General features: G+C 43.5%; 29 non-coding genes across 29 annotated transcripts; all 29 read left to right on the top strand.

Annotated features, from left to right (window-relative positions):
* Positions 1 to 388: 388 nt before the first annotated feature.
* TRNAG-UCC (transfer RNA glycine (anticodon UCC)) lies at positions 389 to 460 on the top strand. Its single transcript has one exon. It is a non-coding gene; the product is annotated as a tRNA-Gly (tRNA).
* A 1,249-nt stretch (positions 461 to 1,709) lies between these two features.
* TRNAG-CCC (transfer RNA glycine (anticodon CCC)) lies at positions 1,710 to 1,781 on the top strand. Its single transcript has one exon. It is a non-coding gene; the product is annotated as a tRNA-Gly (tRNA).
* An 867-nt stretch (positions 1,782 to 2,648) lies between these two features.
* TRNAM-CAU (transfer RNA methionine (anticodon CAU)) lies at positions 2,649 to 2,720 on the top strand. Its single transcript has one exon. It is a non-coding gene; the product is annotated as a tRNA-Met (tRNA).
* Positions 2,721 to 3,268: 548 nt separating this feature from the next.
* TRNAG-UCC (transfer RNA glycine (anticodon UCC)) lies at positions 3,269 to 3,340 on the top strand. The gene has a single exon. It is a non-coding gene; the product is annotated as a tRNA-Gly (tRNA).
* A 628-nt stretch (positions 3,341 to 3,968) lies between these two features.
* TRNAM-CAU (transfer RNA methionine (anticodon CAU)) lies at positions 3,969 to 4,040 on the top strand. Its single transcript has one exon. It is a non-coding gene; the product is annotated as a tRNA-Met (tRNA).
* Positions 4,041 to 4,589: 549 nt separating this feature from the next.
* TRNAG-CCC (transfer RNA glycine (anticodon CCC)) lies at positions 4,590 to 4,661 on the top strand. Its single transcript has one exon. It is a non-coding gene; the product is annotated as a tRNA-Gly (tRNA).
* A 1,487-nt stretch (positions 4,662 to 6,148) lies between these two features.
* TRNAG-UCC (transfer RNA glycine (anticodon UCC)) lies at positions 6,149 to 6,220 on the top strand. The gene has a single exon. It is a non-coding gene; the product is annotated as a tRNA-Gly (tRNA).
* A 1,249-nt stretch (positions 6,221 to 7,469) lies between these two features.
* TRNAG-CCC (transfer RNA glycine (anticodon CCC)) lies at positions 7,470 to 7,541 on the top strand. The gene has a single exon. It is a non-coding gene; the product is annotated as a tRNA-Gly (tRNA).
* An 867-nt stretch (positions 7,542 to 8,408) lies between these two features.
* Positions 8,409 to 8,480, top strand: TRNAM-CAU (transfer RNA methionine (anticodon CAU)). Its single transcript has one exon. It is a non-coding gene; the product is annotated as a tRNA-Met (tRNA).
* A 548-nt stretch (positions 8,481 to 9,028) lies between these two features.
* TRNAG-UCC (transfer RNA glycine (anticodon UCC)) lies at positions 9,029 to 9,100 on the top strand. Its single transcript has one exon. It is a non-coding gene; the product is annotated as a tRNA-Gly (tRNA).
* Positions 9,101 to 9,728: 628 nt separating this feature from the next.
* TRNAM-CAU (transfer RNA methionine (anticodon CAU)) lies at positions 9,729 to 9,800 on the top strand. The gene has a single exon. It is a non-coding gene; the product is annotated as a tRNA-Met (tRNA).
* A 549-nt stretch (positions 9,801 to 10,349) lies between these two features.
* TRNAG-CCC (transfer RNA glycine (anticodon CCC)) lies at positions 10,350 to 10,421 on the top strand. The gene has a single exon. It is a non-coding gene; the product is annotated as a tRNA-Gly (tRNA).
* Positions 10,422 to 11,288: 867 nt separating this feature from the next.
* Positions 11,289 to 11,360, top strand: TRNAM-CAU (transfer RNA methionine (anticodon CAU)). Its single transcript has one exon. It is a non-coding gene; the product is annotated as a tRNA-Met (tRNA).
* A 548-nt stretch (positions 11,361 to 11,908) lies between these two features.
* On the top strand, positions 11,909 to 11,980 carry TRNAG-UCC (transfer RNA glycine (anticodon UCC)). The gene has a single exon. It is a non-coding gene; the product is annotated as a tRNA-Gly (tRNA).
* A 628-nt stretch (positions 11,981 to 12,608) lies between these two features.
* TRNAM-CAU (transfer RNA methionine (anticodon CAU)) lies at positions 12,609 to 12,680 on the top strand. The gene has a single exon. It is a non-coding gene; the product is annotated as a tRNA-Met (tRNA).
* Positions 12,681 to 13,229: 549 nt separating this feature from the next.
* Positions 13,230 to 13,301, top strand: TRNAG-CCC (transfer RNA glycine (anticodon CCC)). Its single transcript has one exon. It is a non-coding gene; the product is annotated as a tRNA-Gly (tRNA).
* Positions 13,302 to 14,168: 867 nt separating this feature from the next.
* TRNAM-CAU (transfer RNA methionine (anticodon CAU)) lies at positions 14,169 to 14,240 on the top strand. Its single transcript has one exon. It is a non-coding gene; the product is annotated as a tRNA-Met (tRNA).
* A 548-nt stretch (positions 14,241 to 14,788) lies between these two features.
* TRNAG-UCC (transfer RNA glycine (anticodon UCC)) lies at positions 14,789 to 14,860 on the top strand. The gene has a single exon. It is a non-coding gene; the product is annotated as a tRNA-Gly (tRNA).
* A 1,249-nt stretch (positions 14,861 to 16,109) lies between these two features.
* On the top strand, positions 16,110 to 16,181 carry TRNAG-CCC (transfer RNA glycine (anticodon CCC)). The gene has a single exon. It is a non-coding gene; the product is annotated as a tRNA-Gly (tRNA).
* An 867-nt stretch (positions 16,182 to 17,048) lies between these two features.
* Positions 17,049 to 17,120, top strand: TRNAM-CAU (transfer RNA methionine (anticodon CAU)). Its single transcript has one exon. It is a non-coding gene; the product is annotated as a tRNA-Met (tRNA).
* Positions 17,121 to 17,668: 548 nt separating this feature from the next.
* TRNAG-UCC (transfer RNA glycine (anticodon UCC)) lies at positions 17,669 to 17,740 on the top strand. Its single transcript has one exon. It is a non-coding gene; the product is annotated as a tRNA-Gly (tRNA).
* A 628-nt stretch (positions 17,741 to 18,368) lies between these two features.
* TRNAM-CAU (transfer RNA methionine (anticodon CAU)) lies at positions 18,369 to 18,440 on the top strand. Its single transcript has one exon. It is a non-coding gene; the product is annotated as a tRNA-Met (tRNA).
* Positions 18,441 to 18,989: 549 nt separating this feature from the next.
* Positions 18,990 to 19,061, top strand: TRNAG-CCC (transfer RNA glycine (anticodon CCC)). Its single transcript has one exon. It is a non-coding gene; the product is annotated as a tRNA-Gly (tRNA).
* An 852-nt stretch (positions 19,062 to 19,913) lies between these two features.
* TRNAM-CAU (transfer RNA methionine (anticodon CAU)) lies at positions 19,914 to 19,985 on the top strand. Its single transcript has one exon. It is a non-coding gene; the product is annotated as a tRNA-Met (tRNA).
* A 548-nt stretch (positions 19,986 to 20,533) lies between these two features.
* TRNAG-UCC (transfer RNA glycine (anticodon UCC)) lies at positions 20,534 to 20,605 on the top strand. Its single transcript has one exon. It is a non-coding gene; the product is annotated as a tRNA-Gly (tRNA).
* Positions 20,606 to 21,854: 1,249 nt separating this feature from the next.
* On the top strand, positions 21,855 to 21,926 carry TRNAG-CCC (transfer RNA glycine (anticodon CCC)). The gene has a single exon. It is a non-coding gene; the product is annotated as a tRNA-Gly (tRNA).
* An 867-nt stretch (positions 21,927 to 22,793) lies between these two features.
* On the top strand, positions 22,794 to 22,865 carry TRNAM-CAU (transfer RNA methionine (anticodon CAU)). Its single transcript has one exon. It is a non-coding gene; the product is annotated as a tRNA-Met (tRNA).
* Positions 22,866 to 23,413: 548 nt separating this feature from the next.
* TRNAG-UCC (transfer RNA glycine (anticodon UCC)) lies at positions 23,414 to 23,485 on the top strand. Its single transcript has one exon. It is a non-coding gene; the product is annotated as a tRNA-Gly (tRNA).
* Positions 23,486 to 24,113: 628 nt separating this feature from the next.
* On the top strand, positions 24,114 to 24,185 carry TRNAM-CAU (transfer RNA methionine (anticodon CAU)). The gene has a single exon. It is a non-coding gene; the product is annotated as a tRNA-Met (tRNA).
* Positions 24,186 to 24,394: the final 209 nt, after the last annotated feature.

The following is a 24,394-nucleotide window of genomic DNA, read 5'->3' as shown; positions in this document are numbered from 1 at the left end:
GAAAGTAAAGACACACAATAATAAGCATAAATGACTGGTGGGACCTTCAAACACTTTTCTGGGCATGCTTTGAATATCATTCTTCCCTTTTTGTTCTGCTCTTATCTATCTCCTGGGCATTTCCTGGAATGTTCTCTCTTTCTTTCCCCTGCTTTGCTTCCCATGCTGCCTCTATATGTTCATATCCATTATTTGTACTGCTGCTTACCATTCTTCTCTTCTTCACAGCTTTGTCCTTGGTTTCAATCCCAGTTCCTTACAATCTGCTAAAACCTTTCTACTGCTTCTCATGTTGGTATCTAAACCAAATGCACCATTGAAGCTGGTGCAAGATAGACATTGAACTCAGGGTCGTAATGTTGAGAACCGAGATTGCACAGATCAGAGGGCGTCGGTGGTATAGTGGTGAGCATAGCTGCCTTCCAAGCAGTTGACCCGGGTTCGATTCCCGGCCAACGCAGTACCAATTCTTATATATTCTGCAATCAGGATATATTTTAATGCAACATGTCACAAAATGGAAATATCATGAACAGATTAATCAGCCATTATATAAAAAATAAACAAATATGTAGGCAAGCATCTCGATCGCCCCTTCTGCTATACTCATTGTCCTACTATATGATAAGTTTCATAAAGCAGAGTCACCACTCACATGAGCTGGTAATAAATATGTTACAGTGGGAAGACAATGAACGGGCTGAGGCCCGACCACACATTATAACTAAAGCATCTCTATGTTAAAAAGCATTCCTAGGTAATGTCTAGCCTCTGAAAAAAATATGTAAAATCCATCGATAAATCTGGCAAAAGTCCCCAATATTTTGGGCATACTTGTGCTCTCACCTGAATGTAGCGCCACCTTGTAGGCGCCGAAGGTAACTGCGGCTCACAAAATGTTTTATCAGAAGGCAAGTTGAGAGGAATCCAAGAGGCAGATGTCCTTGGAAAGAGCCTCTGACTGCAGCAGGAAGGATGAATGCTTCAAATTTGCACAGTTTCCTGCCCATCGTCCTCTCACGTCCCGAACGCCCACGTCACTCCCCTGAATGCTCCTCATCTGCATAAAGAGAACACTCTGAAAAAGGAGCAGAGTGGCGCAGCGGAAGCATGCTGGGCCCATAACCCAGAGGTCGATGGATCGAAACCATCCTCTGCTAATTTTGCTTGATTTTTCTTCCAAGGACCAAGCTGTCATTTCCACGCTGCCGGAAAGGAAAAGCGCAAGCTTGTGCCAGCTAAGTGATATAAGACTTCTCAACTATCTGTGTCTGCTGAAATACAAGAGAGGGAGTGTCAAAGGATCCACCCTGTACTTTGAAAGTAAAGACACACAATAATAAGCATACATGACTGGTGGGACCTTCAAACACTTTTCTGTGCAGGCTTTGAATTTCATTCTTCCCTTTTTGTTCTGTTCTTATCTATCTCCTGGGCATTTCATGGAATGTTCTCTCTTTCTCTTCCCTGCTTTGCTTCCCTTGCTGCCTCTATATGTTATATATATATTAATTGTACTGCTGCTTTCCATTCTTCTCTTCTGCACAGCTTTGTCCTTGGTTTTAATCCCCAGTTCCTTACCCTCTGCAAATAACGTTCTACTGCTTTTCATGTTGGTATCTAAACCAAATGCACCATTGAAGCAGGTGCAAGATAGTCATTGATCTCTGAGTCATAATATTTAGAACCGAGAGCACAAATGTCAGAGGGCGTTGGTGGTATAGTGGTGAGCATAGCTGCTTCCCAAGCAGTTGACCCGGGTTCGATTCCTGGCCAACGCAATGCAAATACTTATATATTCTGCAAGCAGGATATATTTTAATGCAACATGTCACAAAATGGAAATATCATGAACAGATTAATCAGCCATTATATAAAAAATAAACAAATATGTAGGCAAGCATCTCGATCGCCCCTTCTGCTACATTCATTGTCCTAATATATGATAAGTTTCATAAAGCAGAGTCACCACTCACATGTGCTGGTAATAAACATGTTACAGTGGGCAGACATTATAACTCTAGCATCTCTATGTTAGAAAGCATTTCTAGGCAATATCTAGCCTCTGAAAAAAATATACAAGATCCACCGATAAATCTGTCAAAAGTCCTTAACATTTTGTGCATACTTGTGCTCTCACCTGCATGTAGCGCCACCTTGTAGCTGTCGAAGGTAACTGCGGCTCACAAAATGTTTTATCAGAAGGCAAGTTGAGAGGAATCCAAGAGGCAGATGTCCATGGAAAGAGCGTCTCACTGCAGTAGGAAGGTTGGATGATTCAAATTTGCATAGTTTCCTGTCCAACGTCCAGAACGCTCCCAAACGCTCAAAAGCCTCACACCGGGCAAGCCCTCACCGGGTAGATCTCTGGCACCCAGGTAAAGCCAAATCCTGAGCATGCTAGCGCTAGTATCACAGAGAGAGATATAGAGGGTTCAAGAGCTGCTGTCTTGATAAAGGTTTGAAACGGCTAGTGCCTGAGAGTGTCTGACTTTCAGTTATCACTGATTGTGAGAGGGGAAGATGAAGTTTTTCTATACCCAGCATGCCTTGCGATATACTTAGGCAAATGAGGTGAGAGCCCGACCAATCCCATGCTACTCTGCTGAATGCTCCTCATCTGCATAAAGAGAACACTTTCCCAAAGCAGCAGAGTGGCGCAGCGGAAGCGTGCTGGGCCCATAACCCAGAGGTCGATGGATCGAAACCATCCTCTGCTAGTTTTGCTTGATTTTTCTTCCAAGGACCAAGCTGTCATTTTAAGGCTGCCAGCAAGGAAAAGCGCAAGCTTGTGCCAGCTATGGTAGAAACGACTTCTGAACTATCTGTGTCTGCTGAAATACAAGAGAGGGATCGTCAAAGGGATCCACCCTGTACCTTGAAAGTAAAGACACACAATAATAAGCATAAATGACTGGTGGGACCTTCAAACACTTTTCTGGGCATGCTTTGAATATCATTCTTCCCTTTTTGTTCTGCTCTTATCTATCTCCTGGGCATTTCCTGGAATGTTCTCTCTTTCTTTCCCCTGCTTTGCTTCCCATGCTGCCTCTATATGTTCATATCCATTATTTGTACTGCTGCTTACCATTCTTCTCTTCTTCACAGCTTTGTCCTTGGTTTCAATCCCAGTTCCTTACAATCTGCTAAAACCTTTCTACTGCTTCTCATGTTGGTATCTAAACCAAATGCACCATTGAAGCTGGTGCAAGATAGACATTGAACTCAGGGTCGTAATGTTGAGAACCGAGATTGCACAGATCAGAGGGCGTTGGTGGTATAGTGGTGAGCATAGCTGCCTTCCAAGCAGTTGACCCGGGTTCGATTCCCGGCCAACGCAGTACCAATTCTTATATATTCTGCAATCAGGATATATTTTAATGCAACATGTCACAAAATGGAAATATCATGAACAGATTAATCAGCCATTATATAAAAAATAAACAAATATGTAGGCAAGCATCTCGATCGCCCCTTCTGCTATACTCATTGTCCTACTATATGATAAGTTTCATAAAGCAGAGTCACCACTCACATGAGCTGGTAATAAATATGTTACAGTGGGAAGACAATGAACGGGCTGAGGCCCGACCACACATTATAACTAAAGCATCTCTATGTTAAAAAGCATTCCTAGGTAATGTCTAGCCTCTGAAAAAAATATGTAAAATCCATCGATAAATCTGGCAAAAGTCCCCAATATTTTGGGCATACTTGTGCTCTCACCTGAATGTAGCGCCACCTTGTAGGCGCCGAAGGTAACTGCGGCTCACAAAATGTTTTATCAGAAGGCAAGTTGAGAGGAATCCAAGAGGCAGATGTCCTTGGAAAGAGCCTCTGACTGCAGCAGGAAGGATGAATGCTTCAAATTTGCACAGTTTCCTGCCCATCGTCCTCTCACGTCCCGAACGCCCACGTCACTCCCCTGAATGCTCCTCATCTGCATAAAGAGAACACTCTGAAAAAGGAGCAGAGTGGCGCAGCGGAAGCGTGCTGGGCCCATAACCCAGAGGTCGATGGATCGAAACCATCCTCTGCTAATTTTGCTTGATTTTTCTTCCAAGGACCAAGCTGTCATTTCCACGCTGCCGGAAAGGAAAAGCGCAAGCTTGTGCCAGCTAAGTGATATAAGACTTCTCAACTATCTGTGTCTGCTGAAATACAAGAGAGGGAGTGTCAAAGGATCCACCCTGTACTTTGAAAGTAAAGACACACAATAATAAGCATACATGACTGGTGGGACCTTCAAACACTTTTCTGTGCAGGCTTTGAATTTCATTCTTCCCTTTTTGTTCTGCTCTTATCTATCTCCTGGGCATTTCATGGAATGTTCTCTCTTTCTCTTCCCTGCTTTGCTTCCCTTGCTGCCTCTATATGTTATATATATATTAATTGTACTGCTGCTTTCCATTCTTCTCTTCTGCACAGCTTTGTCCTTGGTTTTAATCCCCAGTTCCTTACCCTCTGCAAATAACGTTCTACTGCTTTTCATGTTGGTATCTAAACCAAATGCACCATTGAAGCAGGTGCAAGATAGTCATTGATCTCTGAGTCATAATATTTAGAACCGAGAGCGCAAATGTCAGAGGGCGTTGGTGGTATAGTGGTGAGCATAGCTGCTTCCCAAGCAGTTGACCCGGGTTCGATTCCCGGCCAACGCAATGCAAATACTTATGTATTCTGCAAGCAGGATATATTTTAATGCAACATGTCACAAAATGGAAATATCATGAACAGATTAATCAGCCATTATATAAAAAATAAACAAATATGTAGGCAAGCATCTCGATCGCCCCTTCTGCTACATTCATTGTCCTAATATATGATAAGTTTCATAAAGCAGAGTCACCACTCACATGTGCTGGTAATAAACATGTTACAGTGGGCAGACATTATAACTCTAGCATCTCTATGTTAGAAAGCATTTCTAGGCAATATCTAGCCTCTGAAAAAAATATACAAGATCCACCGATAAATCTGTCAAAAGTCCTTAACATTTTGTGCATACTTGTGCTCTCACCTGCATGTAGCGCCACCTTGTAGCTGTCGAAGGTAACTGCGGCTCACAAAATGTTTTATCAGAAGGCAAGTTGAGAGGAATCCAAGAGGCAGATGTCCATGGAAAGAGCGTCTCACTGCAGCAGGAAGGTTGGATGATTCAAATTTGCATAGTTTCCTGTCCAACGTCCAGAACGCTCCCAAACGCTCAAAAGCCTCACACCGGGCAAGCCCTCACCGGGTAGATCTCTGGCACCCAGGTAAAGCCAAATCCTGAGCATGCTAGCGCTAGTATCACAGAGAGAGATATAGAGGGTTCAAGAGCTGCTGTCTTGATAAAGGTTTGAAACGGCTAGTGCCTGAGAGTGTCTGACTTTCAGTTATGACTGATTGTGAGAGGGGAAGATGAAGTTTTTCTATACCCAGCATGCCTTGCGATATACTTAGGCAAATGAGGTGAGAGCCCGACCAATCCCATGCTACTCTGCTGAATGCTCCTCATCTGCATAAAGAGAACACTTTCCCAAAGCAGCAGAGTGGCGCAGCGGAAGCGTGCTGGGCCCGTAACCAAGAGGTCGATGGATCGAAACCATCCTCTGCTAGTTTTGCTTGATTTTTCTTCCAAGGACCAAGCTGTCATTTTAAGGCTGCCAGCAAGGAAAAGCACAAGCTTGTGCCAGCTATGGTAGAAACGACTTCTGAACTATCTGTGTCTGCTGAAATACAAGAGAGGGATCGTCAAAGGGATCCACCCTGTACCTTGAAAGTAAAGACACACAATAATAAGCATAAATGACTGGTGGGACCTTCAAACACTTTTCTGGGCATGCTTTGAATATCATTCTTCCCTTTTTGTTCTGCTCTTATCTATCTCCTGGGCATTTCCTGGAATGTTCTCTCTTTCTTTCCCCTGCTTTGCTTCCCATGCTGCCTCTATATGTTCATATCCATTATTTGTACTGCTGCTTACCATTCTTCTCTTCTTCACAGCTTTGTCCTTGGTTTCAATCCCAGTTCCTTACAATCTGCTAAAACCTTTCTACTGCTTCTCATGTTGGTATCTAAACCAAATGCACCATTGAAGCTGGTGCAAGATAGACATTGAACTCAGGGTCGTAATGTTGAGAACCGAGATTGCACAGATCAGAGGGCGTTGGTGGTATAGTGGTGAGCATAGCTGCCTTCCAAGCAGTTGACCCGGGTTCGATTCCCGGCCAACGCAGTACCAATTCTTATATATTCTGCAATCAGGATATATTTTAATGCAACATGTCACAAAATGGAAATATCATGAACAGATTAATCAGCCATTATATAAAAAATAAACAAATATGTAGGCAAGCATCTCGATCGCCCATTCTGCTATACTCATTGTCCTACTATATGATAAGTTTCATAAAGCAGAGTCACCACTCACATGAGCTGGTAATAAATATGTTACAGTGGGAAGACAATGAACGGGCTGAGGCCCGACCACACATTATAACTAAAGCATCTCTATGTTAAAAAGCATTCCTAGGTAATGTCTAGCCTCTGAAAAAAATATGTAAAATCCATCGATAAATCTGGCAAAAGTCCCCAATATTTTGGGCATACTTGTGCTCTCACCTGAATGTAGCGCCACCTTGTAGGCGCCGAAGGTAACTGCGGCTCACAAAATGTTTTATCAGAAGGCAAGTTGAGAGGAATCCAAGAGGCAGATGTCCTTGGAAAGAGCCTCTGACTGCAGCAGGAAGGATGAATGCTTCAAATTTGCACAGTTTCCTGCCCATCGTCCTCTCACGTCCCGAACGCCCACGTCACTCCCCTGAATGCTCCTCATCTGCATAACGAGAACACTCTGAAAAAGGAGCAGAGTGGCGCAGCGGAAGCGTGCTGGGCCCATAACCCAGAGGTTGATGGATCGAAACCATCCTCTGCTAATTTTGCTTGATTTTTCTTCCAAGGACCAAGCTGTCATTTCCACGCTGCCGGAAAGGAAAAGCGCAAGCTTGTGCCAGCTAAGTGATATAAGACTTCTCAACTATCTGTGTCTGCTGAAATACAAGAGAGGGAGTGTCAAAGGATCCACCCTGTACTCTGAAAGTAAAGACACACAATAATAACCATACATGACTGGTGGGACCTTCAAACACTTTTCTGTGCAGGCTTTGAATTTCATTCTTCCCTTTTTGTTCTGCTCTTATCTATCTCCTGGGCATTTCATGGAATGTTCTCTCTTTCTCTTCCCTGCTTTGCTTCCCTTGCTGCCTCTATATGTTATATATATATTAATTGTACTGCTGCTTTCCATTCTTCTCTTCTGCACAGCTTTGTCCTTGGTTTTAATCCCCAGTTCCTTACCCTCTGCAAATAACGTTCTACTGCTTTTCATGTTGGTATCTAAACCAAATGCACCATTGAAGCGGGTGCAAGATAGTCATTGATCTCTGAGTCATAATATTTAGAACCGAGAGCGCAAATGTCAGAGGGCGTTGGTGGTATAGTGGTGAGCATAGCTGCTTCCCAAGCAGTTGACCCGGGTTCGATTCCCGGCCAACGCAATGCAAATACTTATATATTCTGCAAGCAGGATATATTTTAATGCAACATGTCACAAAATGGAAATATCATGAACAGATTAATCAGCCATTATATAAAAAATAAACAAATATGTAGGCAAGCATCTCGATCGCCCCTTCTGCTACATTCATTGACCTAATATATGATAAGTTTCATAAAGCAGAGTCACCACTCACATGTGCTGGTAATAAATATGTTACAGTGGGCAGACATTATAACTCTAGCATCTCTATGTTAGAAAGCATTTCTAGGCAATATCTAGCCTCTGAAAAAAATATACAAGATCCACCGATAAATCTGTCAAAAGTCCTTAACATTTTGTGCATACTTGTGCTCTCACCTGCATGTAGCGCCACCTTGTAGCTGTCGAAGGTAACTGCGGCTCACAAAATGTTTTATCAGAAGGCAAGTTGAGAGGAATCCAAGAGGCAGATGTCCATGGAAAGAGCGTCTCACTGCAGCAGGAAGGTTGGATGATTCAAATTTGCATAGTTTCCTGTCCAACGTCCAGAACGCTCCCAAACGCTCAAAAGCCTCACACCGGGCAAGCCCTCACCGGGTAGATCTCTGGCACCCAGGTAAAGCCAAATCCTGAGCATGCTAGCGCTAGTATCACAGAGAGAGATATAGAGGGTTCAAGAGCTGCTGTCTTGATAAAGGTTTGAAACGGCTAGTGCCTGAGAGTGTCTGACTTTCAGTTATGACTGATTGTGAGAGGGGAAGATGAAGTTTTTCTATAACCTGCATGCCTTGCGATATACTTAGGCAAATGAGGTGAGAGCCCGACCAATCCCATGCTACTCTGCTGAATGCTCCTCATCTGCATAAAGAGAACACTTTCCCAAAGCAGCAGAGTGGCGCAGCGGAAGCGTGCTGGGCCCATAACCCAGAGGTCGATGGATCGAAACCATCCTCTGCTAGTTTTGCTTGATTTTTCTTCCAAGGACCAAGCTGTCATTTTAAGGCTGCCAGCAAGGAAAAGCGCAAGCTTGTGCCAGCTATGGTAGAAACGACTTCTGAACTATCTGTGTCTGCTGAAATACAAGAGAGGGATCGTCAAAGGGATCCACCCTGTACCTTGAAAGTAAAGACACACAATAATAAGCATAAATGACTGGTGGGACCTTCAAACACTTTTCTGGGCATGCTTTGAATATCATTCTTCCCTTTTTGTTCTGCTCTTATCTATCTCCTGGGCATTTCCTGGAATGTTCTCTCTTTCTTTCCCCTGCTTTGCTTCCCATGCTGCCTCTATATGTTCATATCCATTATTTGTACTGCTGCTTACCATTCTTCTCTTCTTCACAGCTTTGTCCTTGGTTTCAATCCCAGTTCCTTACAATCTGCTAAAACCTTTCTACTGCTTCTCATGTTGGTATCTAAACCAAATGCACCATTGAAGCTGGTGCAAGTTAGACATTGAACTCAGGGTCGTAATGTTGAGAACCGAGATTGCACAGATTAGAGGGCGTTGGTAGTATAGTGGTGAGCATAGCTGCCTTCCAAGCAGTTGACCCGGGTTCGATTCCCGGCCAACGCAGTACCAATTCTTATATATTCTGCAATCAGGATATATTTTAATGCAACATGTCACAAAATGGAAATATCATGAACAGATTAATCAGCCATTATATAAAAAATAAACAAATATGTAGGCAAGCATCTCGATCGCCCCTTCTGCTATACTCATTGTCCTACTATATGATAAGTTTCATAAAGCAGAGTCACCACTCACATGAGCTGGTAATAAATATGTTACAGTGGGAAGACAATGAACGGGCTGAGGCCCGACCACACATTATAACTAAAGCATCTCTATGTTAAAAAGCATTCCTAGGTAATGTCTAGCCTCTGAAAAAAATATGTAAAATCCATCGATAAATCTGGCAAAAGTCCCCAATATTTTGGGCATACTTGTGCTCTCACCTGAATGTAGCGCCACCTTGTAGGCGCCGAAGGTAACTGCGGCTCACAAAATGTTTTATCAGAAGGCAAGTTGAGAGGAATCCAAGAGGCAGATGTCCTTGGAAAGAGCCTCTGACTGCAGCAGGAAGGATGAATGCTTCAAATTTGCACAGTTTCCTGCCCATCGTCCTCTCACGTCCCGAACGCCCACGTCACTCCCCTGAATGCTCCTCATCTGCATAAAGAGAACACTCTGAAAAAGGAGCAGAGTGGCGCAGCGGAAGCGTGCTGGGCCCATAACCCAGAGGTCGATGGATCGAAACCATCCTCTGCTAATTTTGCTTGATTTTTCTTCCAAGGACCAAGCTGTCATTTCCACGCTGCCGGAAAGGAAAAGCGCAAGCTTGTGCCAGCTAAGTGATATAAGACTTCTCAACTATCTGTGTCTGCTGAAATACAAGAGAGGGAGTGTCAAAGGATCCACCCTGTACTTTGAAAGTAAAGACACACAATAATAAGCATACATGACTGGTGGGACCTTCAAACACTTTTCTGTGCAGGCTTTGAATTTCATTCTTCCCTTTTTGTTCTGCTCTTATCTATCTCCTGGGCATTTCATGGAATGTTCTCTCTTTCTCTTCCCTGCTTTGCTTCCCTTGCTGCCTCTATATGTTATATATATATTAATTGTACTGCTGCTTTCCATTCTTCTCTTCTGCACAGCTTTGTCCTTGGTTTTAATCCCCAGTTCCTTACCCTCTGCAAATAACGTTCTACTGCTTTTCATGTTGGTATCTAAACCAAATGCACCATTGAAGCAGGTGCAAGATAGTCATTGATCTCTGAGTCATAATATTTAGAACCGAGAGCGCAAATGTCAGAGGGCGTTGGTGGTATAGTGGTGAGCATAGCTGCTTCCCAAGCAGTTGACCCGGGTTCGATTCCCGGCCAACGCAATGCAAATACTTATATATTCTGCAAGCAGGATATATTTTAATGCAACATGTCACAAAATGGAAATATCATGAACAGATTAATCAGCCATTATATAAAAAATAAACAAATATGTAGGCAAGCATCTCGATCGCCCCTTCTGCTACATTCATTGTCCTAATATATGATAAGTTTCATAAAGCAGAGTCACCACTCACATGTGCTGGTAATAAACATGTTACAGTGGGCAGACATTATAACTCTAGCATCTCTATGTTAGAAAGCATTTCTAGGCAATATCTAGCCTCTGAAAAAAATATACAAGATCCACCGATAAATCTGTCAAAAGTCCTTAACATTTTGTGCATACTTGTGCTCTCACCTGCATGTAGCGCCACCTTGTAGCTGTCGAAGGTAACTGCGGCTCACAAAATGTTTTATCAGAAGGCAAGTTGAGAGGAATCCAAGAGGCAGATGTCCATGGAAAGAGCGTCTCACTGCAGCAGGAAGGTTGGATGATTCAAATTTGCATAGTTTCCTGTCCAACGTCCAGAACGCTCCCAAACGCTCAAAAGCCTCACACCGGGCAAGCCCTCACCGGGTAGATCTCTGGCACCCAGGTAAAGCCAAATCCTGAGCATGCTAGCGCTAGTATCACAGAGAGAGATATAGAGGGTTCAAGAGCTGCTGTCTTGATAAAGGTTTGAAACGGCTAGTGCCTGAGAGTGTCTGACTTTCAGTTATGACTGATTGTGAGAGGGGAAGATGAAGTTTTTCTATACCCAGCATGCCTTGCGATATACTTAGGCAAATGAGGTGAGAGCCCGACCAATCCCATGCTACTCTGCTGAATGCTCCTCATCTGCATAAAGAGAACACTTTCCCAAAGCAGCAGAGTGGCGCAGCGGAAGCGTGCTGGGCCCATAACCCAGAGGTCGATGGATCGAAACCATCCTCTGCTAGTTTTGCTTGATTTTTCTTCCAAGGACCAAGCTGTCATTTTAAGGCTGCCAGCAAGGAAAAGCGCAAGCTTGTGCCAGCTATGGTAGAAACGACTTCTGAACTATCTGTGTCTGCTGAAATACAAGAGAGGGATCGTCAAAGGGATCCACCCTGTACCTTGAAAGTAAAGACACACAATAATAAGCATAAATGACTGGTGGGACCTTCAAACACTTTTCTGGGCATGCTTTGAATATCATTCTTCCCTTTTTGTTCTGCTCTTATCTATCTCCTGGGCATTTCCTGGAATGTTCTCTCTTTCTTTCCCCTGCTTTGCTTCCCATGCTGCCTCTATATGTTCATATCCATTATTTGTACTGCTGCTTACCATTCTTCTCTTCTTCACAGCTTTGTCCTTGGTTTCAATCCCAGTTCCTTACAATCTGCTAAAACCTTTCTACTGCTTCTCATGTTGGTATCTAAACCAAATGCACCATTGAAGCTGGTGCAAGATAGACATTGAACTCAGGGTCGTAATGTTGAGAACCGAGATTGCACAGATCAGAGGGCGTTGGTGGTATAGTGGTGAGCATAGCTGCCTTCCAAGCAGTTGACCCGGGTTCGATTCCCGGCCAACGCAGTACCAATTCTTATATATTCTGCAATCAGGATATATTTTAATGCAACATGTCACAAAATGGAAATATCATGAACAGATTAATCAGCCATTATATAAAAAATAAACAAATATGTAGGCAAGCATCTCGATCGCCCCTTCTGCTATACTCATTGTCCTACTATATGATAAGTTTCATAAAGCAGAGTCACCACTCACATGAGCTGGTAATAAATATGTTACAGTGGGAAGACAATGAACGGGCTGAGGCCCGACCACACATTATAACTAAAGCATCTCTATGTTAAAAAGCATTCCTAGGTAATGTCTAGCCTCTGAAAAAAATATGTAAAATCCATCGATAAATCTGGCAAAAGTCCCCAATATTTTGGGCATACTTGTGCTCTCACCTGAATGTAGCGCCACCTTGTAGGCGCCGAAGGTAACTGCGGCTCACAAAATGTTTTATCAGAAGGCAAGTTGAGAGGAATCCAAGAGGCAGATGTCCTTGGAAAGAGCCTCTGACTGCAGCAGGAAGGATGAATGCTTCAAATTTGCACAGTTTCCTGCCCATCGTCCTCTCACGTCCCGAACGCCCACGTCACTCCCCTGAATGCTCCTCATCTGCATAAAGAGAACACTCTGAAAAAGGAGCAGAGTGGCGCAGCGGAAGCGTGCTGGGCCCATAACCCAGAGGTCGATGGATCGAAACCATCCTCTGCTAATTTTGCTTGATTTTTCTTCCAAGGACCAAGCTGTCATTTCCACGCTGCCGGAAAGGAAAAGCGCAAGCTTGTGCCAGCTAAGTGATATAAGACTTCTCAACTATCTGTGTCTGCTGAAATACAAGAGAGGGAGTGTCAAAGGATCCACCCTGTACTTTGAAAGTAAAGACACACAATAATAAGCATACATGACTGGTGGGACCTTCAAACACTTTTCTGTGCAGGCTTTGAATTTCATTCTTCCCTTTTTGTTCTGCTCTTATCTATCTCCTGGGCATTTCATGGAATGTTCTCTCTTTCTCTTCCCTGCTTTGCTTCCCTTGCTGCCTCTATATGTTATATATATATTAATTGTACTGCTGCTTTCCATTCTTCTCTTCTGCACAGCTTTGTCCTTGGTTTTAATCCCCAGTTCCTTACCCTCTGCAAATAACGTTCTACTGCTTTTCATGTTGGTATCTAAACCAAATGCACCATTGAAGCAGGTGCAAGATAGTCATTGATCTCTGAGTCATAATATTTAGAACCGAGAGCGCAAATGTCAGAGGGCGTTGGTGGTATAGTGGTGAGCATAGCTGCTTCCCAAGCAGTTGACCCGGGTTCGATTCCCGGCCAACGCAATGCAAATACTTATATATTCTGCAAGCAGGATATATTTTAATGCAACATGTCACAACATGGAAATATCATGAACAGATTAATCAGCCATTATATAAAAAATAAACAAATATGTAGGCAAGCATCTCGATCGCCCCTTCTGCTACATTCATTGTCCTAATATATGATAAGTTTCATAAAGCAGAGTCACCACTCACATGTGCTGGTAATAAACATGTTACAGTGGGCAGACATTATAACTCTAGCATCTCTATGTTAGAAAGCATTTCTAGGCAATATCTAGCCTCTGAAAAAAATATACAAGATCCACCGATAAATCTGTCAAAAGTCCTTAACATTTTGTGCATACTTGTGCTCTCACCTGCATGTAGCGCCACCTTGTAGCTGTCGAAGGTAACTGCGGCTCACAAAATGTTTTATCAGAAGGCAAGTTGAGAGGAATCCAAGAGGCAGATGTCCATGGAAAGAGCGTCTCACTGCAGCAGGAAGGTTGGATGATTCAAATTTGCATAGTTTCCTGTCCAACGTCCAGAACGCTCCCAAACGCTCAAAAGCCTCACACCGGGCAAGCCCTCACCGGGTAGATCTCTGGCACCAAGGTAAAGCCAAATCCTGAGCATGCTAGCGCTAGTATCACAGAGAGAGATATAGAGGGTTCAAGAGCTGCTGTCTTGATAAAGGTTTGAAACGGCTAGTGCCTGAGAGTGTCTGACTTTCAGTTATGACTGATTGTGAGAGGGGAAGATGAAGTTTTTCTATACCCAGCATGCCTTGCGATATACTTAGGCAAATGAGGTGAGAGCCCGACCAATCCCATGCTACTCTGCTGAATGCTCCTCATCTGCATAAAGAGAACACTTTCCCAAAGCAGCAGAGTGGCGCAGCGGAAGCGTGCTGGGCCCATAACCCAGAGGTCGATGGATCGAAACCATCCTCTGCTAGTTTTGCTTGATTTTTCTTCCAAGGACCAAGCTGTCATTTTAAGGCTGCCAGCAAGGAAAAGCGCAAGCTTGTGCCAGCTATGGTAGAAACGACTTCTGAACTATCTGTGTCTGCTGAAATACAAGAGAGGGATCGTCAAAGGGATCCACCCTGTACCTTGAAAGTAAAGACACACAATAATAAGCATAAATGACTGGTGGGACCTTCAAACACTTTTCTGGGCATGCTTTGAATATCATTCTTCCCTTTTTGTTCTGCTCTTATCTATCTCCTGGGCATTTCCTGGAATGTTCTCTCTTTCTTTCCCCTGCTTTGCTTCCCATGCTGCCTCTATATGTTCATATCCATTATTTGTACTGCTGCTTACCATTCTTCTCTTCTTCACAGCTTTGTCCTTGGTTTCAATCCCAGTTCCTTACAATCTGCTAAAACCTTTCTACTGCTTCTCATGTTGGTATCTAAACCAAATGCACCATTGAAGCTGGTGCAAGATAGACATTGAACTCAGGGTCGTAATGTTGAGAACCGAGATTGCACAGATCAGAGGGCGTTGGTGGTATAGTGGTGAGCATAGCTGCCTTCCAAGCAGTTGACCCGGGTTCGATTCCCGGCCAACGCAGTACCAATTCTTATATATTCTGCAATCAGGATATATTTTAATGCAACATGTCACAAAATGGAAATATCATGAACAGATTAATCAGCCATTATATAAAAAATAAACAAATATGTAGGCAAGCATCTCGATCGCCCCTTCTGCTATACTCATTGTCCTACTATATGATAAGTTTCATAAAGCAGAGTCACCACTCACATGAGCTGGTAATAAATATGTTACAGTGGGAAGACAATGAACGGGCTGAGGCCCGACCACACATTATAACTAAAGCATCTCTATGTTAAAAAGCATTCCTAGGTAATGTCTAGCCTCTGAAAAAAATATGTAAAATCCATCGATAAATCTGGCAAAAGTCCCCAATATTTTGGGCATACTTGTGCTCTCACCTGAATGTAGCGCCACCTTGTAGGCGCCGAAGGTAACTGCGGCTCACAAAATGTTTTATCAGAAGGCAAGTTGAGAGGAATCCAAGAGGCAGATGTCCTTGGAAAGAGCCTCTGACTGCAGCAGGAAGGATGAATGCTTCAAATTTGCACAGTTTCCTGCCCATCGTCCTCTCACGTCCCGAACGCCCACGTCACTCCCCTGAATGCTCCTCATCTGCATAAAGAGAACACTCTGAAAAAGGAGCAGAGTGGCACAGCGGAAGCGTGCTGGGCCCATAACCCAGAGGTCGATGGATCGAAACCATCCTCTGCTAATTTTGCTTGATTTTTCTTCCAAGGACCAAGCTGTCATTTCCACGCTGCCGGAAAGGAAAAGCGCAAGCTTGTGCCAGCTAAGTGATATAAGACTTCTCAACTATCTGTGTCTGCTGAAATACAAGAGAGGGAGTGTCAAAGGATCCACCCTGTACTTTGAAAGTAAAGACACACAATAATAAGCATACATGACTGGTGGGACCTTCAAACACTTTTCTCTGCAGGCTTTGAATTTCATTCTTCCCTTTTTGTTCTGCTCTTATCTATCTCCTGGGCATTTCATGGAATGTTCTCTCTTTCTCTTCCCTGCTTTGCTTCCCTTGCTGCCTCTATATGTTATATATATATTAATTGTACTGCTGCTTTCCATTCTTCTCTTCTGCACAGCTTTGTCCTTGGTTTTAATCCCCAGTTCCTTACCCTCTGCAAATAACGTTCTACTGCTTTTCATGTTGGTATCTAAACCAAATGCACCATTGAAGCAGGTGCAAGATAGTCATTGATCTCTGAGTCATAATATTTAGAACCGAGAGCGCAAATGTCAGAGGGCGTTGGTGGTATAGTGGTGAGCATAGCTGCTTCCCAAGCAGTTGACCCGGGTTCGATTCCCGGCCAACGCAATGCAAATACTTATATATTCTGCAAGCAGGATATATTTTAATGCAACATGTCACAAAATGGAAATATCATGAACAGATTAATCAGCCATTATATAAAAAATAAACAAATATGTAGGCAAGCATCTCGATCGCCCCTTCTGCTACATTCATTGTCCTAATATATGATAAGTTTCATAAAGCAGAGTCACCACTCACATGTGCTGGTAATAAACATGTTACAGTGGGCAGACATTATAACTCTAGCATCTCTATGTTAGAAAGCATTTCTAGGCAATATCTAGCCTCTGAAAAAAATATACAAGATCCTCCGATAAATCTGTCAAAAGTCCTTAACATTTTGTGCATACTTGTGCTCTCACCTGCATGTAGCGCCACCTTGTAGCTGTCGAAGGTAACTGCGGCTCACAAAATGTTTTATCAGAAGGCAAGTTGAGAGGAATCCAAGAGGCAGATGTCCATGGAAAGAGCGTCTCACTGCAGCAGGAAGGTTGGATGATTCAAATTTGCATAGTTTCCTGTCCAACGTCCAGAACGCTCCCAAACGCTCAAAAGCCTCACACCGGGCAAGCCCTCACCGGGTAGATCTCTGGCACCCAGGTAAAGCCAAATCCTGAGCATGCTAGCGCTAGTATCACAGAGAGAGATATAGAGGGTTCAAGAGCTGCTGTCTTGATAAAGGTTTGAAACGGCTAGTGCCTGAGAGTGTCTGACTTTCAGTTATGACTGATTGTGAGAGGGGAAGATGAAGTTTTTCTATACCCAGCATGCCTTGCGATATACTTAGGCAAATGAGGTGAGAGCCCGACCAATCCCATGCTACTCTGCTGAATGCTCCTCATCTGCATAAAGAGAACACTTTCCCAAAGCAGCAGAGTGGCGCAGCGGAAGCGTGCTGGGCCCATAACCCAGAGGTCGATGGATCGAAACCATCCTCTGCTAGTTTTGCTTGATTTTTCTTCCAAGGACCAAGCTGTCATTTTAAGGCTGCCAGCAAGGAAAAGCGCAAGCTTGTGCCAGCTATGGTAGAAACGACTTCTGAACTATCTGTGTCTGCTGAAATACAAGAGAGGGATCGTCAAAGGGATCCACCCTGTACCTTGAAAGTAAAGACACACAATAATAAGCATAAATGACTGGTGGGACCTTCAAACACTTTTCTGGGCATGCTTTGAATATCATTCTTCCCTTTTTGTTCTGCTCTTATCTATCTCCTGGGCATTTCCTGGAATGTTCTCTCTTTCTTTCCCCTGCTTTGCTTCCCATGCTGCCTCTATATGTTCATATCCATTATTTGTACTGCTGCTTACCATTCTTCTCTTCTTCACAGCTTTGTCCTTGGTTTCAATCCCAGTTCCTTACAATCTGCTAAAACCTTTCTACTGCTTCTCATGTTGGTATCTAAACCAAATGCACCATTGAAGCTGGTGCAAGATAGACATTGAACTCAGGGTCGTAATGTTGAGAACCGAGATTGCACAGATCAGAGGGCGTTGGTGGTATAGTGGTGAGCATAGCTGCCTTCCAAGCAGTTGACCCGGGTTCGATTCCCGGCCAACGCAGTACCAATTCTTATATATTCTGCAATCAGGATATATTTTAATGCAACATGTCACAAAATGGAAATATCATGAACAGATTAATCAGCCATTATATAAAAAATAAACAAATATGTAGGCAAGCATCTCGATCGCCCCTTCTGCTATACTCATTGTCCTACTATATGATAAGTTTCATAAAGCAGAGTCACCACTCACATGAGCTGGTAATAAATATGTTACAGTGGGAAGACAATGAACGGGCTGAGGCCCGACCACACATTATAACTAAAGCATCTCTATGTTAAAAAGCATTCCTAGGTAATGTCTAGCCTCTGAAAAAAATATGTAAAATCCATCGATAAATCTGGCAAAAGTCCCCAATATTTTGGGCATACTTGTGCTCTCACCTGAATGTAGCGCCACCTTGTAGGCGCCGAAGGTAACTGCGGCTCACAAAATGTTTTATCAGAAGGCAAGTTGAGAGGAATCCAAGAGGCAGATGTCCTTGGAAAGAGCCTCTGACTGCAGCAGGAAGGATGAATGCTTCAAATTTGCACAGTTTCCTGCCCATCGTCCTCTCACGTCCCGAACGCCCACGTCACTCCCCTGAATGCTCCTCATCTGCATAAAGAGAACACTCTGAAAAAGGAGCAGAGTGGCGCAGCGGAAGCGTGCTGGGCCCATAACCCAGAGGTCGATGGATCGAAACCATCCTCTGCTAATTTTGCTTGATTTTTCTTCCAAGGACCAAGCTGTCATTTCCACGCTGCCGGAAAGGAAAAGCGCAAGCTTGTGCCAGCTAAGTGATATAAGACTTCTCAACTATCTGTGTCTGCTGAAATACAAGAGAGGGAGTGTCAAAGGATCCACCCTGTACTTTGAAAGTAAAGACACACAATAATAAGCATACATGACTGGTGGGACCTTCAAACACTTTTCTGTGCAGGCTTTGAATTTCATTCTTCCCTTTTTGTTCTGCTCTTATCTATCTCCTGGGCATTTCATGGAATGTTCTCTCTTTCTCTTCCCTGCTTTGCTTCCCTTGCTGCCTCTATATGTTATATATATATTAATTGTACTGCTGCTTTCCATTCTTCTCTTCTGCACAGCTTTGTCCTTGGTTTTAATCCCCAGTTCCTTACCCTCTGCAAATAACGTTCTACTGCTTTTCATGTTGGTATCTAAACCAAATGCACCATTGAAGCAGGTGCAAGATAGTCATTGATCTCTGAGTCATAATATTTAGAACCGAGAGCGCAAATGTCAGAGGGCGTTGGTGGTATAGTGGTGAGCATAGCTGCTTCCCAAGCAGTTGACCCGGGTTCGATTCCCGGCCAACGCAATGCAAATACTTATATATTCTGCAAGCAGGATATATTTTAATGCAACATGTCACAAAATGGAAATATCATGAACAGATTAATCAGCCATTATATAAAAAATAAACAAATATGTAGGCAAGCATCTCGATCGCCCCTTCTGCTACATTCATTGACCTAATATATGATAAGTTTCATAAAGCAGAGTCACCACTCACATGTGCTGGTAATAAATATGTTACAGTGGGCAGACATTATAACTCTAGCATCTCTATGTTAGAAAGCATTTCTAGGCAATATCTAGCCTCTGAAAAAAATATACAAGATCCACCGATAAATCTGTCAAAAGTCCTTAACATTTTGTGCATACTTGTGCTCTCACCTGCATGTAGCGCCACCTTGTAGCTGTCGAAGGTAACTGCGGCTCACAAAATGTTTTATCAGAAGGCAAGTTGAGAGGAATCCAAGAGGCAGATGTCCATGGAAAGAGCGTCTCACTGCAGCAGGAAGGTTGGATGATTCAAATTTGCATAGTTTCCTGTCCAACGTCCAGAACGCTCCCAAACGCTCAAAAGCCTCTCACCGGGTAGATCTCTGGCACCCAGGTAAAGCCAAATCCTGAGCATGCTAGCGCTAGTATCACAGAGAGAGATATAGAGGGTTCAAGAGCTGCTGTCTTGATAAAGGTTTGAAACGGCTAGTGCCTGAGAGTGTCTGACTTTCAGTTATGACTGATTGTGAGAGGGGAAGATGAAGTTTTTCTATACCCAGCATGCCTTGCGATATACTTAGGCAAATGAGGTGAGAGCCCGACCAATCCCATGCTACTCTGCTGAATGCTCCTCATCTGCATAAAGAGAACACTTTCCCAAAGCAGCAGAGTGGCGCAGCGGAAGCGTGCTGGGCCCATAACCCAGAGGTCGATGGATCGAAACCATCCTCTGCTAGTTTTGCTTGATTTTTCTTCCAAGGACCAAGCTGTCATTTTAAGGCTGCCAGCAAGGAAAAGCGCAAGCTTGTGCCAGCTATGGTAGAAACGACTTCTGAACTATCTGTGTCTGCTGAAATACAAGAGAGGGATCGTCAAAGGGATCCACCCTGTACCTTGAAAGTAAAGACACACAATAATAAGCATAAATGACTGGTGGGACCTTCAAACACTTTTCTGGGCATGCTTTGAATATCATTCTTCCCTTTTTGTTCTGCTCTTATCTATCTCCTGGGCATTTCCTGGAATGTTCTCTCTTTCTTTCCCCTGCTTTGCTTCCCATGCTGCCTCTATATGTTCATATCCATTATTTGTACTGCTGCTTACCATTCTTCTCTTCTTCACAGCTTTGTCCTTGGTTTCAATCCCAGTTCCTTACAATCTGCTAAAACCTTTCTACTGCTTCTCATGTTGGTATCTAAACCAAATGCACCATTGAAGCTGGTGCAAGATAGACATTGAACTCAGGGTCGTAATGTTGAGAACCGAGATTGCACAGATCAGAGGGCGTTGGTGGTATAGTGGTGAGCATAGCTGCCTTCCAAGCAGTTGACCCGGGTTCGATTCCCGGCCAACGCAGTACCAATACTTATATATTCTGCAATCAGGATATATTTTAATGCAACATGTCACAAAATGGAAATATCATGAACAGATTAATCAGCCATTATATAAAAAATAAACAAATATGTAGGCAAGCATCTCGATCGCCCCTTCTGCTATACTCATTGTCCTACTATATGATAAGTTTCATAAAGCAGAGTCACCACTCACATGAGCTGGTAATAAATATGTTACAGTGGGAAGACAATGAACGGGCTGAGGCCCGACCACACATTATAACTAAAGCATCTCTATGTTAAAAAGCATTCCTAGGTAATGTCTAGCCTCTGAAAAAAATATGTAAAATCCATCGATAAATCTGGCAAAAGTCCCCAATATTTTGGGCATACTTGTGCTCTCACCTGAATGTAGCGCCACCTTGTAGGCGCCGAAGGTAACTGCGGCTCACAAAATGTTTTATCAGAAGGCAAGTTGAGAGGAATCCAAGAGGCAGATGTCCTTGGAAAGAGCCTCTGACTGCAGCAGGAAGGATGAATGCTTCAAATTTGCACAGTTTCCTGCCCATCGTCCTCTCACGTCCCGAACGCCCACGTCACTCCCCTGAATGCTCCTCATCTGCATAAAGAGAACACTCTGAAAAAGGAGCAGAGTGGCACAGCGGAAGCGTGCTGGGCCCATAACCCAGAGGTCGATGGATCGAAACCATCCTCTGCTAATTTTGCTTGATTTTTCTTCCAAGGACCAAGCTGTCATTTCCACGCTGCCGGAAAGGAAAAGCGCAAGCTTGTGCCAGCTAAGTGATATAAGACTTCTCAACTATCTGTGTCTGCTGAAATACAAGAGAGGGAGTGTCAAAGGATCCACCCTGTACTTTGAAAGTAAAGACACACAATAATAAGCATACATGACTGGTGGGACCTTCAAACACTTTTCTGTGCAGGCTTTGAATTTCATTCTTCCCTTTTTGTTCTGCTCTTATCTATCTCCTGGGCATTTCATGGAATGTTCTCTCTTTCTCTTCCCTGCTTTGCTTCCCTTGCTGCCTCTATATGTTATATATATATTAATTGTACTGCTGCTTTCTATTCTTCTCTTCTGCACAGCTTTGTCCTTGGTTTTAATCCCCAGTTCCTTACCCTCTGCAAATAACGTTCTACTGCTTTTCATGTTGGTATCTAAACCAAATGCACCATTGAAGCAGGTGCAAGATAGTCATTGATCTCTGAGTCATAATATTTAGAACCGAGAGCGCAAATGTCAGAGGGCGTTGGTGGTATAGTGGTGAGCATAGCTGCTTCCCAAGCAGTTGACCCGGGTTCGATTCCCGGCCAACGCAATGCAAATACTTATATATTCTGCAAGCAGGATATATTTTAATGCAACATGTCACAAAATGGAAATATCATGAACAGATTAATCAGCCATTATATAAAAAATAAACAAATATGTAGGCAAGCATCTCGATCGCCCCTTCTGCTACATTCATTGTCCTAATATATGATAAGTTTCATAAAGCAGAGTCACCACTCACATGTGCTGGTAATAAACATGTTACAGTGGGCAGACATTATAACTCTAGCATCTCTATGTTAGAAAGCATTTCTAGGCAATATCTAGCCTCTGAAAAAAATATACAAGATCCACCGATAAATCTGTCAAAAGTCCTTAACATTTTGTGCATACTTGTGCTCTCACCTGCATGTAGCGCCACCTTGTAGCTGTCGAAGGTAACTGCGGCTCACAAAATGTTTTATCAGAAGGCAAGTTGAGAGGAATCCAAGAGGCAGATGTCCATGGAAAGAGCGTCTCACTGCAACAGGAAGGTTGGATGATTCAAATTTGCATAGTTTCCTGTCCCACGTCCAGAACGCTCCCAAACGCTCAAAAGCCTCACACCGGGCAAGCCCTCACCGGGTAGATCTCTAGAACCCAGGTAAAGCCAAATCCTGAGCATGCTAGCGCTAGTATCACAGAGAGAGATATAGAGGGTTCAAGAGCTGCTGTCTTGATAAAGGTTTGAAACGGCTAGTGCCTGAGAGTGTCTGACTTTCAGTTATGACTGATTGTGAGAGGGGAAGATGAAGTTTTTCTATACCCAGCATGCCTTGCGATATACTTAGGCAAATGAGGTGAGAGCCCGACCAATCCCATGCTACTCTGCTGAATGCTCCTCATCTGCATAAAGAGAACACTTTCCCAAAGCAGCAGAGTGGCGCAGCGGAAGCGTGCTGGGCCCATAACCCAGAGGTCGATGGATCGAATCCATCCTCTGCTAGTTTTGCTTGATTTTTCTTCCAAGGACCAAGCTGTCATTTTAAGGCTGCCAGCAAGGAAAAGCGCAAGCTTGTGCCAGCTATGGTAGAAACGACTTCTGAACTATCTGTGTCTGCTGAAATACAAGAGAGGGATCGTCAAAGGGATCCACCCTGTACCTTGAAAGTAAAGACACACAATAATAAGCATAAATGACTGGTGGGACCTTCAAACACTTTTCTGGGCATGCTTTGAATATCATTCTTCCCTTTTTGTTCTGCTCTTATCTATCTCCTGGGCATTTCCTGGAATGTTCTCTCTTTCTTTCCCCTGCTTTGCTTCCCATGCTGCCTCTATATGTTCATATCCATTATTTGTACTGCTGCTTACCATTCTTCTCTTCTTCACAGCTTTGTCCTTGGTTTCAATCCCAGTTCCTTACAATCTGCTAAAACCTTTCTACTGCTTCTCATGTTGGTATCTAAACCAAATGCACCATTGAAGCTGGTGCAAGATAGACATTGAACTCAGGGTCGTAATGTTGAGAACCGAAATTGCACAGATCAGAGGGCGTTGGTGGTATAGTGGTGAGCATAGCTGCCTTCCAAGCAGTTGACCCGGGTTTGATTCCCGGCCAACGCAGTACCAATTCTTATATATTCTGCAATCAGGATATATTTTAATGCAACATGTCACAAAATGGAAATATCATGAACAGATTAATCAGCCATTATATAAAAAATAAACAAATATGTAGGCAAGCATCTCGATCGCCCCTTCTGCTATACTCATTGTCCTACTATATGATAAGTTTCATAAAGCAGAGTCACCACTCACATGAGCTGGTAATAAATATGTTACAGTGGGAAGACAATGAACGGGCTGAGGCCCGACCACACATTATAACTAAAGCATCTCTATGTTAAAAAGCATTCCTAGGTAATGTCTAGCCTCTGAAAAAAATATGTAAAATCCATCGATAAATCTGGCAAAAGTCCCCAATATTTTGGGCATACTTGTGCTCTCACCTGAATGTAGCGCCACCTTGTAGGCGCCGAAGGTAACTGCGGCTCACAAAATGTTTTATCAGAAGGCAAGTTGAGAGGAATCCAAGAGGCAGATGTCCTTGGAAAGAGCCTCTGACTGCAGCAGGAAGGATGAATGCTTCAAATTTGCACAGTTTCCTGCCCATCGTCCTCTCACGTCCCGAACGCCCACGTCACTCCCCTGAATGCTCCTCATCTGCATAAAGAGAACACTCTGAAAAAGGAGCAGAGTGGCGCAGCGGAAGCGTGCTGGGCCCATAACCCAGAGGTCGATGGATCGAAACCATCCTCTGCTAATTTTGCTTGATTTTTCTTCCAAGGACCAAGCTGTCATTTCCACGCTGCCGGAAAGGAAAAGCGCAAGCTTGTGCCAGCTAAGTGATATAAGACTTCTCAACTATCTGTGTCTGCTGAAATACAAGAGAGGGAGTGTCAAAGGATCCACCCTGTACTTTGAAAGTAAAGACACACAATAATAAGCATACATGACTGGTGGGACCTTCAA

Source organism: Lissotriton helveticus, chromosome 11 (genome assembly GCF_964261635.1).
Source record: "Lissotriton helveticus chromosome 11, aLisHel1.1, whole genome shotgun sequence".
Lineage (NCBI taxonomy): Eukaryota > Metazoa > Chordata > Amphibia > Caudata > Salamandridae > Lissotriton > Lissotriton helveticus.
Note: the sequence above shows the minus strand (reverse complement) of the source record. Positions and strands in the feature narration are given on the sequence as shown.